Source organism: Rattus norvegicus, chromosome 18 (genome assembly GCF_036323735.1).
Source record: "Rattus norvegicus strain BN/NHsdMcwi chromosome 18, GRCr8, whole genome shotgun sequence".
Classification (NCBI taxonomy): domain Eukaryota; kingdom Metazoa; phylum Chordata; class Mammalia; order Rodentia; family Muridae; genus Rattus; species Rattus norvegicus.
In genome coordinates, this window is record NC_086036.1 from 34,359,064 (window position 1) to 34,371,733 (window position 12,670).

At 43.7% G+C, this 12,670-nt stretch overlaps 1 protein-coding gene across 2 annotated transcripts in view; it reads left to right on the top strand.

Annotated features, from left to right (window-relative positions):
- The window catches only part of Sh3rf2 (SH3 domain containing ring finger 2), a 101,128-nt gene that overhangs the window by 62,311 nt on the left and 26,147 nt on the right, over positions 1 to 12,670 (top strand). The window lies entirely within an intron of this gene.

Here is a 12,670-nt window from a genome sequence, read left to right on the forward strand (position 1 = left end):
TCAGCATAGAAGCCATGGCTCCCTCTGTGAAGAAACCAGGCTGGAATTGCCCAAGTCGTCATTGTGTAATTGTTACCTTCACGCCAAGGAGCCAGAAAAGGGGATCGCATTTTCTCATTGTCTTTGTGTCTTCCTACCTGTAAGCAACCACTTGCCAGTCCTGGGTAGACCATATGGTAATAACCTGAAAGATCATGTGTGGGCTAGAAACAACTGCACTTCAAAATGACTGAGTCAGACCTGAGTACTTGGGACAGGTTCTGTGTAACTTTTGGTGCAGAAGGTCAAGTGGGTGTCTTGGCACTAACATACCTGACCTTCAGGAAAGCCTGGGAATTCCCACTAGGACGTCAGAAGAAGAAAAAAAAGCCAAGCGTATGAGATACAACTTTACAAAAGAAGTCCTTTGGCAGTACAGTCCCTCTATAGGGTAGTCACAAATACAAGGTCCTCTCTGACCCTGTGATTCAGGATGTGAAGCCTCTCCCAACTGTGTCTGCCACACTCACAGTGCACTGAGCCATTCTCCTTCTCTGTAGTAAGAAGACCTGCTCCCTTGGCTTCTCTGCTTCCTCCCTTCTCATCTCCATCCCACTTCCAGCTCTGTAAATCCCCTTCAGAGTCCCCTCTTACTGTACGTCAAAGCCAGGTAAAAGAATTGCTATTTAAAAACCTCTTTCCCCACCTCCTACCTACAGCTGTTTGGCAAGCCCATTTTGCCTCCTAAATAGTCAGTGTTATGTCCAGTCCTTGACACTTTCTTAGTTTTGAATCCTGTCTCTTGTCTAAACTATAGTTCCAGTCTCTTTCCCGGCCTCCTAGAGCCATGCTTAATCACATGACATCACCCTGGTGCAGCCCCTCCCACAGCTGCTCATTTTTTACAAATATAATTTTATAGTGACTGTTTAAAATTTAAATCCTTCTGGCCACTTCTATTTTCCAAATCACCAGTGGTTCCAGGAGGTCCTAAGGAATGGTAATAATAAATCTGCAATTTATTAAGTGGCTACTAAAAGCCAAAAAACCATGAGTGGACTTAAAGACATCATGATGTGCAACCGTTCTGGAGAGACACTGATGTGCGCCTTTAACAAACAGCAAATCTCTGTGAGGAAAAGATAACATAATCTGTCTCAAGGATAAAACTGAGTCAGAGTTTGAGTGTAACTCATTCTCTCTCCCTAAGAGAGTTCTTAAGTGTGGTATCAAATGGTCCAGTCTGGCTACCATTCACATTCCAGCGGCCTTGGCTCATTACAGTCATATAAGCATACATTACACTAGTCCATGATCATCCGGAAGGTAGAATTAATCTAGATGTGACAGCACTCATAATCCAGCACTTGGGAGCTGCAGGAGAATGCTGAACTCAGTCTCATCCTTGGCTACACAGTAAGTCTGAAACCAGCCTGAAACTGACCACGAGGTTTTGTCTGAAAGCATCCTTACCTGTGTGCATGCTGCAGTGCTCTGCTCCATGCCTACAGGGCACTACGCACTCGGCCACCTCACTCCTCCTTCTGGTCTTGTACCCCTCAAAAGGCCTGAGTTATTCTGGACAATGAACAGATTTTTTTTGTTGGCTAAATAATACAGTTCCCCCTGGAATATATTTCTGCTTCACTCACCTGTTTCAGAAGTACCCATCCCTTAAGCCCTAAATGCATAATGTTTCTTCAAGGAAGTTCTTGTCATCCTTTGAAAGGGTTAGTGTCTCTTCCGTATTAACTACACACTGTTTATACGCTTGTATGACATGTTGTTATAAGCAACATGTTAGAACATCAGTATATAAAGAGAGTATGCATATATCTGATTACATTGCTCAATAGGTTGACAGTTTCTCAGGGTTGGGGATATTGGTTTGCTCACGTATGTCACTGTAGAATATCTGAAGCCCTCTTGTTTTTATTACCTAGGCAATGTAGAAAAGACAGAGAGGGCAAAGGCAAGTTAGTGTGAGGAATGTAATTCTCCTTCCCACCCCTGCCTGAGTAATAGCAGCGAGTCCAGGCATCTTCCCTGGGTTCCTAGAGAAATGAGCTAGCATGTATCATGGAGAATTCTGAGATCTAAAATGTACCTCTCCTTTTAGCCTTGTGTCTTAGAAGAAGATTGTGAAGTAGTTTCTAGAACTATTGCAAGTCTGGATCCATTCTGTGGGTGTCCCATCTTTCATTAGGGACTCATCCTAATGTGATGCTCAGGTCTGCATGAAAGATGGTTTTTTACTGAGTATTAAGATAGTTTTCCCCCTTGGGCTGACTCTGTCTTCTCTTCTCTCTCTCTCTTTCTCAATGCAAATCTAGGCTTGACATTCTTAGCTAACCCCATCTAAGATAATGCACAGAGATGAATAATGCTAATATTTCTAAATTAATGTCTCCCCATATAAATTTCATTCATTTCATGATTCTCACTCAACCAATCCATGCTCAAAAGATGGTAAATGTGGAAATAAGACCTTCATTCCCAGTTTTATTGTTTATTTTAACTTTTGAAGTCAAATGTTCTTAGTAATAAGTTGCTGTATTATTGTCCAATCTTTCCTACGATTTCAAATTTAGTGTGTGTGCAGATGGGTAGTGTTCAGACAAAGCCTCATGAGGTCAGTCCCAAGCTAGCTTCAAACTTATTATGTAGCCAAAGATGGCATTGAAATCCTGATTCTCCTGCATCCAGCTCCCAAGTGCTGGGATTATGCGTGCTACCACATCCAGATAAACTCTGCCTTCTACATTATCCCGGACTAGTGTTCATGTATGTTTACAACTACGTGATGAGCTGAGGCTGCTGGGACGTTACTTGTAGCCAGATCATGAACACTATATTTCAAATCTATATAAAATTAGAGGAATATTACAATGAACACACTCTTGGGCCAGTTTATCCTCCTACCTCATTCCTCCAAGGAATAAATTGAAGTCTGAACATCGGGTCAAATTATCTATTATAGTAACTGTGTCTTTTAAAATATTTTAGCACAACCACACATTAGCAAACAGGAAAGAAAATTGTCCTTTACGTTTTCGAGATCCCATGTTTGTTTCTACACTTGCCTTGCAAACAAATAAATGAGACACAGATGAAGCCCTTTGCATTGGCTTACTACGTCCCAAATTCCTCTCACTCCGTGCACTCACTGGCCTCCTCATCCCTTGCGTTGTACAGGTCTCTTGTCCTCTTAAACTCAAAACATTCTGGATAGTGACAGTGGCTACCCAGTGCTTTTTGATTTTTGTTAGTTTGTGACAATGTTTCATACTATCTGTGTTTCAAAGTTCATCCATATAAGCAGTCTGTATTAGTACTTTATTCCTTTTTATGGCCAAATAACATTCCAGTGTATGGAAATGCCATAAGATTTAGTTTATCCATTCATCAGCTGATGGGCATTTGGGTAGTTTCTATTTGTCTGTTATGAATAATATTGCTAGGAGCATTTGCATGCAAGATTTTGTCTAGGAACATTTTCACATGCACATGATTGTTTATACAGTGGTTCTCTTTCACAGAATTCTGTTTGCAAAACTCACAACTACTTTCCAAACTGAATGCACATTTTACATTTACACCACTACAGCACAATGATTCCAAGTGTTTCCGTTTTTACCAACATGTGTTTACTCTCTATCTTATTATGGACAAGTGCCACCGTAGTGTATGTGAAGTACAGTGTTTCATTGTAAAACTTTGTATGTTTGGCTTTCCTGGAGTTTGCTTTTTGTTTTGAGGTAGGATCTCATGGTGTAACCCAGGTTGGCCTTGAAACTGCAATCCTCCTGCCTCAACCTCCCAAGTCCTGAAATTATGGGTTCATACAGCTGTATCTGAGTGTAGTTTTAATTTGCATTTCTTATAATTAATGACATTGGGCATCTGTTCATAACTTTACTGAATGGATATTTTTTGAAGTATTTGTTTGTGTGTTGTCCATATTTTAATTGTAAAAGAGTTCTTTACATACTCTGCAAAAAGTTCTGGGTCAGATACATGATTTGCAAAATTTTCCTGATGTATGAGCTTCAGACATGCAGGTGTGGGGTCTGGGTTTTTAGCTCAGAGAAAGGTTTCTGTGTAGTGTCTGACACACAAGGTGCTCTCAAAAGCGGAAGTCAATACTACAGAAGTGCTGCAGTTTAATAAGAAATCCAGCAGGAAGTATGGTGACATCAAGAAGGTAGTAAAGCAGGCATCGGAGGACCCACTGAAGGGCACCCTGGGCTACACATGAGGACCAGGTTGTCTCCTGCAACTTCAACAGCAACTCCCACTCCTCCATCTTTGATGCTGGGGCTGACATTGCTCTCAATGACAACTTTGTAAAGCTCATTTCCTGGTATGACAATGAATATGGCTACAGCAACAGGGTGGTGGACCTCATGGCCTACATGGCCTCCAAGGAGTAAGAAACCCTGGACCACCCACCCCAGCCCAGCAAGGATCTGAGAGCAAGAGAGAGGCCCTCAGTTGCTGAGGAGTCCCCATCCCAATTCAACCCCCAACACTGAGCTCCTCCCTCACAATTCCACCCCAGACCCCCATAATAACAGGAGGGGCCTAGGAGCCCTCCCTTCTCTCTTGAATACCATCAATTAAGTTCCGCTGCATCCCAGAAAGAAAGAAAGGAAGAAAGAAAGAGAGAGAGAGAGACAGAGAGACAGAGAGACAGAGAGACAGAAAGAAAGAAAGAGAAAGAAAGAAAGAAAGAGAGAGAGAAAGAAAGAGAGAAAGAAAGAAAGAGAGAGAGAAAGAGAGAGAGAAAGAGAGAAAGAAAGAGAGAAAGAAAGAGAGAAGGATGGATCTGGAATATCACCAAGAATGAAACAAAGTTCAAATCATTAGGAAGAAAGACTGGTGGGGAGTTTGGGAACCAATGGAGCAGGCTGGTGGCATCTCCATTTGAAGTCATTTTAATGCAAAAGGAGATGCAGTCAAACATATTGAACCTCTTGATGTGTTGTGATAAGTATTTAAGTTTTGACAAGAGTGTCAAGTTAACAGAATGAGAATGTGATGCCCTTTTCAATAAATGCTGCTGGGACAACTGGATATCTACATGAATAAGAATGAATTTGAACCCCAATCTCATAACATATACAGAACCCAATTAAAATATGGACAACACACAACTCCAAAGTTCATATCCTTGATCTCTGTCCCCGATCTGTTCCTGAGCGTTCTCTAGCTCAAAAACAAGACTCACTTCTCACCGGTGTCCCGCCTGGCATGTTTGCCACAACTGAACTGCTAACCCTTTTTTCCACTGGCTGCTGCCAGCTGGACTAACATTGCCCTGACCGTCTGTGCCAATCTCCTTGTTTACATCCTTATCATTGCCCTCAGGCTGGCCCAAGTGTCCCAGGTTCCTTGGCTATGTGTGCATTCCTGTACCCTCCCCAAGGTCTAGTTTCCATGTTTGGGCCAAGACCAGGAGAAAGAGATCTGAGCTTGTGCAATCTGGAGACGAACTGGCTTCAAGGTTGATGTGGGGATGAGGGATGAGCTTCTATTTTCCAAATGTGGGTTTGCATATTAGAATTATGTTAGTGTGCTCAGGAGCAAAAAGGAACATAAATCAAAGTATTCAGGCTGCAGGGATAGTGAGAAAGCTCTCATATCCCATGGTCTATTGGGCACTGCAAACAGAAAACCTAGACGAACTTGGGCACTCGTTACTATTGTGTTTTGGTTTCCTCCTTTTTTATTGATTGATTGATTGATTGATTGATTGATTGACTGATTGTAGAATGGCAGCTAAGGAGTTAAAGGTAAAAGTTTTGACTCAGTCCAAGTTTCTTATCATGGCTTTTCCATCTACAAACTAAATGGTATCTGTGTTTTCATTTGCAAAATTGACTAAGTCTTTCCCTGAAGAATCTCTTACAAAGGTGTTCAGTGGCTGGACAAGCTGTAGCTACTGTCATTTGTAAAACTGAAGCAATCCCTGAAACTGCTAGTAAAATCAGGTGGGTGGTGGGTCAAAGGAGTTTAATCGGGTGGGAGTACAGCTTAATCTTGTTTTATGTGTAAGAAAATAGGCAGGAAGTGTTCCGTTCTTGACAGACTCAGCCTCCCCAACTCATCAAATAGACCGTGAGTTGCAATTCAAAACAAAAATAAGAGTCTTCATGTGTAAAATCTGGTGCCTGGCATGATCCCAAGTGGCAGTTGTGAGTGTTTGCACAAGAAACATGACGGATGTGACACTAGTCACATGGGATCCTGTTCAGTGTGTGGCCCTCCGGGTGTCCAGCTCATCCTGGTCTCCTCTGCTAAGGAGACTGATGACGTTTACCTGACAGAGAATGATGGCTGAACTACTTGATAACACATTCTGAAGACAGACCTGAGAGGAGCTGCTACTGTTATCTAGATTAGGACGGCCATTGCTGGGAGCCTCCTCTCTTCTGCTCACACACAGCTTTACTGGCAGTCACATCTGTTTCTGTTCCCAGCAACGCAGTGTTCTCAGCCTCAGAGAGGTGAGGTTCAGAAAGGCTTCTTCCCTGAGACAAAGAGCTGTGCAAAGCTATGGGCTTTGGGATCCTTAGACTCTGAGAAGGGATTCACTGCTCCTTCCTGAACAGGACTTTCAGAAACATATTTTCTGTCTCAGAGCCTCAGTTTTCCATGTACAGGAGACGATGACCTGGATTTAGCAATGGTAACTAACCCAGTAAATGTCCCCTCTGTTGTTTTTATTAGGTCAAACCAGGAAACTATAAGTATCCTCTCTACTGCCCCAGGGTTGACCTGTACAGACCAGCCTTGCTAGGAGTGAGTCGTTCAGAAGAATGACCTGCTGGAGTTGGGAGTATGAAGGCTTCCAAAAGCCCCTTTGCTTCCTTGACAGGCAATGATAATTCCAAAAGTGCAGGAGTCTAATTTGATATCCTAGCCATGTGTCTCCTGGAACAATTGCACGTGCTAAACTCAGACCCTCACCTATAATCCCATGCAAACACATGTGAAGAAAGTAAAAATACACATAGGAGAAAAGACTGGAAAATGACCGAGGTAGGGCCATCTCCCTGTCCACTATTCTACACACAAACACACACACACACACACACACACACACACACACACACACACACACACACACACCTTTTAGCTCTTTCTGGGAATCCTGTCCTCACCTGATGATAAGTACCCTAAGCCAAGAATGAGCCCTGTTTTTTCTTACTTTGTCAGTGGAACAGTCAATAAAGAGTTGTTAGGTATCCACTATGCCCAAAACACTTGAGCCAGACACTCAGCAAATGAGGCACTTGGTTACCACACTTAAGGAAGCTCCAAGGTTTCAAGGCAGACACATACTAAAGTATTGAATATTGATTTCATAGTTATAAGTATGCAAAATGCTATAAGGTTTGAAGGTGAGGCATGAAGAAAATCTGAGATGAAAGGTCCACCTGGTCGGGGAGGCAAGAAGGTCACCTAGGAGAAACGGTGTGCAGATGGACACCTGGAGGTCAATAGCTGTCAAGCAGGTAAATGAAGGCGGCAAGCCGGGAGCTACAGCCAACCCTGCCAGCAGCCTGGTCTCTGAGCAGTACAGGGCTCCTGGTACAGTTACTTCTGTACACTTCCATCCCCAGCCCTGCCCCAGCTCCCCAAGACACTCTAGAGAAAGCCTGGTTTCTGGTGACTAAAGCAGGTTCCATAATTAACCTCTCCCTGGCTTCCTTGATTCAGCACTTCTCCAACGAGTGGTTAAATGTTACATCATCACTTTGCCCAATTAATCCTGGCCGGTGAACCACTAAGGAGACCCAACCCTGTCTGGGTGAAAGAGGGAGTGGCCCGGTCTGCACCTCAGCATTTTGACAGAGATTCTTGAACTCTGAGGCTGAACTCAGGGCTCGTCCCCCAGGGACCTGAGATGCACATACCTTCTCTCTGCAGGCCTGGTCACCCTCCTATGGCACTTTAAAAAAAAAATCTCTCCAGATATTGTTAGACATTCCCTGGACACAGTCCCCCCAGCTGAGAGCCACTGATGGGCAAAGTATAGACCAGATGTGTAACAAATGTGATATAAACAGCAGCTAAGGCAAGGCCTGTGTGGAGACAGTGCCCTATTCTGAATACCCCAGCCAGCCATGCATCTCAAATACACACTGAGATACCGGAGCGGGGGGCGGGGAGTGTTGGAGAAACCTGAAGTTTTTAAAGGTGAGACAAGTAGGTTTGTCAGTGTCCTGTCCCAGGAAATGGGCAAGCAGACTACCCCAGGCCTGAAAGAAGCTGAAAGAATTGAAAACTTGAGTCACCAAAAATGAGTTCACTTTCCACTTCAGCTCAAGCCAAAGGAAAGGGAACGCCTTCTATGACAGATTCAGTGCTATGGTCCCAAATCCCGCCCCCAACCTCTGGATGTTGCTACTAAATAGCATTCCTTTTATTTTAAGTGAACTGAGAGATCCCTCATTAAATAACCCATAATTAGCTCAGGGTTATTCAACCCACGTTGGCTATCTTCCAAGTCTTTCCCTACACCAGCAACAGAAGAGGGAAGCTCAAACCGTCCACAGAAATGGCTTTTAAAAGACTCTTGGGAAGTAGACAGGCACAGTGAGAAAAATTATGGGATTGATTAGTGATGTCTGTCATGCCCAGACATAGGAAATGAGTTACATGTGCCATGTGACAAGTCTATAATCTAAGATTCTCTAAGGCTACAATCATTTTCTTTGTCATTTTGCGGTGGCCATACTGAGTTAGGGGTACATGAAAGTTTGTTTAGCAAACAAGGTTCTCTGGGAGGGCCTTCTTCGAGGGTGGCACTTCTATGGGGTAAAAGATGGGCATGACTTTCTATTGTTATTCTTAGGAAAGAATAAACATGTTCTCCACCACAGTCCCTTGTTAACAACTTAGCAATCTTACTTTCGGTGAGTAACAATATTCTAAGAAGAAAAAAAAAAAAGATAGAGAAATTTCCCAGAAAAAAAATGGGGCACTTTCTTCATTAGACATGTGCTAATCAGTACAAGTGGGTACAAGTGACTGAGACCTGGTGATGTGCCACACTTGGATGTACAGACAGGAAAGCAGTCCCTGGACAGATGTGAGCAGGTGTACACTGGAGGAGTCTACTGGTTTAATCACACACCTAACTTGGTTCAAGCAGCAGAATATAACTGGGGACTTCCTGACCTTCATTCCTGAGTATCAGATACTTTACAGCCACCAACCTGAAAAACAGGGTCCCCGGGAAAGAACTGATCCCCTCACTGTTGCACTGCAAATCACCTGTTTCTTTGACCTAAAATAATACCAACGATCTACAGCTTATGGGACAAGTACTGCCTATTCCCTGGTTTGGAGCTGTGGTGCAGAGGAGATCAAAAGAATAGTACTCTATAACAGGCGAGAATAATCTCATTTTCACTGCTCAAAAAATAATGTTTATTGTCATACAGGTAGGCTCACTCTGTGTATTGTCTGTGGCCAATTTCACACCACAATGACAGAGTTGGGTGATTGTGACTGAAACTAAATGAAAAACCTAAAATACTTGCCCTCTGACCCTTTACAGAAAAATTTGTTTGGCCCCAGACCTTGATCTTTCTTCTTTTATAAGGCTTTGTGAGCATGTGTGTCTGGTCACTTTGAACCCTGTAGGGAGGAAGGAACAGTCAATACTCCACACTCACAGACTGACTACACACACTAGAGATCTCTCTTACTACCCACCTCGTTTGAGAGTTTGCCTAGGTGCTCTCTTTCTGATTTTAGCTCCACAAGGCCAGGGTAACTGGAACTTCCACCAGGGTTAAGTCCAGCCAAACCTGGCCCAGCAAGACGTTTAATAAATGTGAGTTGAATGTATCTGTGGAGTGTATGTGTGAACCACGGAACATGAGCAAGAGGCAGAGTGAAGGGACACTTAGTGATGGAGAGATTGGATAAGAGATGAGTGGATGAGTGAGGAAATTCTTGTATGGACGAGGACTTGGATAAGAATAAAGAAGAGAAGTCTCCAGCTAGGGTGAATGAGCGCCAAGTGAGTGTAGGCTTTGTGGGCCACACAGGAGATAAGGGTGTTGGTGCTCCATTCAGCCCATCTCATCAATTTTGCCTTCCTGGCTCATGCCTTGCCAGCAATTTTGAGCCTAATCTATGCCCTCCCTCTAGGACAGCGTGCCCATGTTTTGATGCTTTCTTTATATTTGGGTTCTGTCCCCAAACAGGCAAAGTCACCTGTTACCCTGGGCCTCAGGCCAGGCGAGTCTAGCCAAGTTCATTCCAGCCAGAGAATAAAACAGTCAAAAGGGAAAAGATCATCAGAAACAGTTCTCACTCATTCTCCATCTCCAGATCCTTTAGAGAAAGCCTTTACCTAGCCTCAGTCCCTTCTAGTCGCTTTGTTGTGCTGCCTGTGCTCTCTAGAGCTTAGGCACCAGGAAAGCAGAGGTGTGCACAGGGAAAGCCCCCAAGGGTTTGATAGGAATATAAGTGTTAGGAATATATAGCACCTGCCTCAAACAGCTCCTGGGACATGGTCCCTCCCCCTGTGGTAGGCCTTGCCTGACTGATGTTAAACTCTGCCAGTGACCATCAGCATGCCACTTGCCCTCTTTGAGGCTTGGGGATTAAATTGACTTTAAGGTTCATTCCAGCTCTCACATCCTGAGTCTCTAAAACCAGAGGCTGGGCCTAGAGATATGGCTCTAGGGTTAAGATTATTTCCTGCAGAGCACCCAAGCTTAGTCCCAATACCCACATTGTATGGCTCGCAAGCCAGGGGCTTTAGGTTTTTCAAGATTCATATAATTAATAAAAGCCGAAGACCCTTGGCCACAATTCTTAAAAATAGTATCTGACGATTAGACAGGGATGACCATCTAACCTGGCCATTGACCAGGAGCAAAATGGCCCTAGGTGTGGTGCTTTGACCAGTGAGCACAGTGTATGAACCAACTCAAAAAGCTGCCACCCTTCTCCCTCAGGCTCTGCTCTGTTGCCTCTGTCTTGTGAAATCTACTCATAAAATTTACAGGGGAGAGATGGCTGGGAAATTTCTCAGGTGCCTTTGTAGGTCTCTCAGGAACTGGGCAAACCTGTCCTAGCTCAGCCTCACAAATAAGGAACTGAGAGATTCCAAGGAGGATCGCAGAGGCTGGTGAGTTGCCTGTAGGTCCCACCCTCACTGTTGCCTGTCCTCCTAGAACCCTCCAACCCTATCACTGGTACCTTGATCCTACCTCCAAAATAAACTCGCTGCCTTATTTATTGCAAGTGAGGCTAAAGGAATGGACTCTGTATCAGACTGTTCGAGTTCAGATCCCACCTCTTCCAACTACCTGGCCCTGTGGCCCTTAGCAAATTATTGTAATACGTGTTTGCTTAACAATCCTGTCAGCAAAATGGGAATGAGGAAGACACAGTAATGCTTAGTCTTCCAAACTAAGAGGAGCAGAGACAAGTGGGTCCCTGGAGCTCCCAGGTCAACCAGCTTAGCCTATTGGACCAGATTCATATCACAGAGAACCTATCTAAAAGAGAGGTGGGGATGGTTTCTGAGGTATAACACCCAAGTTTGACCTCAGACCTCCACATGAACATCTATATACACCAGGGGCACACACACAAATAGCATTTGGATTTTTTTTTTTACTTACTATAAAGATTACATGAGAAAATAAATTAGGAATGTGTGGCCTCTATGAATACCAGCTCTTGTGGCAGGTGCATTCTCAGAGATATATTTTGGTTCCTCCCATTTTATCTCAGTGAGATTACACAACCCTTAAGACAAGGGAACTGGATCTTTCTTTTCAAACCCTTTTCATTCACAGATGATGTCACCTAGAACTCAGACACTCAGAACACTTGCTGACTGGAAGGGATCAGACATGCCCAGGTGACGCCATATATTATCAAATGCCTATCTGTTTGAATCCTTGAGTACCAGACCAGGTCCATGGTTGAGAAAAATAATACCCATGTTTGTTGGAAATCATCCATTGGAGAAAGAAGCCTAGTCAGAGAATATCCAGGAAAAAAATCAAAACAAAGAACAACACTACCTAACTTCCAATGCACCTCAATTATCTGGTGTTGCTGAATCCTTAACACTGATAGACAAAATAACTGGGTAAGAGAAAGCATCTAAACCCAGATGGTTTAGACACGTCTTCTTGGAAGAGCTCCATGAACGTCTGTGGGGTGCTCAGGTATGCTCTGCAAGCTGGGGTACAGACAGCAAAGCTACTTATCTGTTCTATAGATTTCCTCCTCTTGAGTCAGATCCACATTCTCATGCCTTTTTAGCACAATGAGGTAAGAACATTTGGAAGGAAACAGATGGTCCAAAATGTTCCAGGCTCCCTTTATGCCTATCAGTTACAGAAGAACTCTGGAAGGTGAGAGGTAGCCATTGTCCAAAAAGCCTTGGGCTCTGAGCTTATGGAGTAATCTTAGTGAAAGAAAAGACAGCAGAAATTTACCTGCAGAGTTGCCACAGACTGGACCATCGAGGCAAAGATGGTGGGTCTGTGGGACAGCTGATTCAAGCTGCTTAAATCCAGTTAGAAACGTGGAGCATGGGCTTCTCCTGCACTTCAGAGTCGCACAAAACCACCTTACGCTTGCAGAAAGAGACTTAAAGAGATGGCTTTGGAGAAAATGCTAAAAGTCCTTCCATGTCTACACC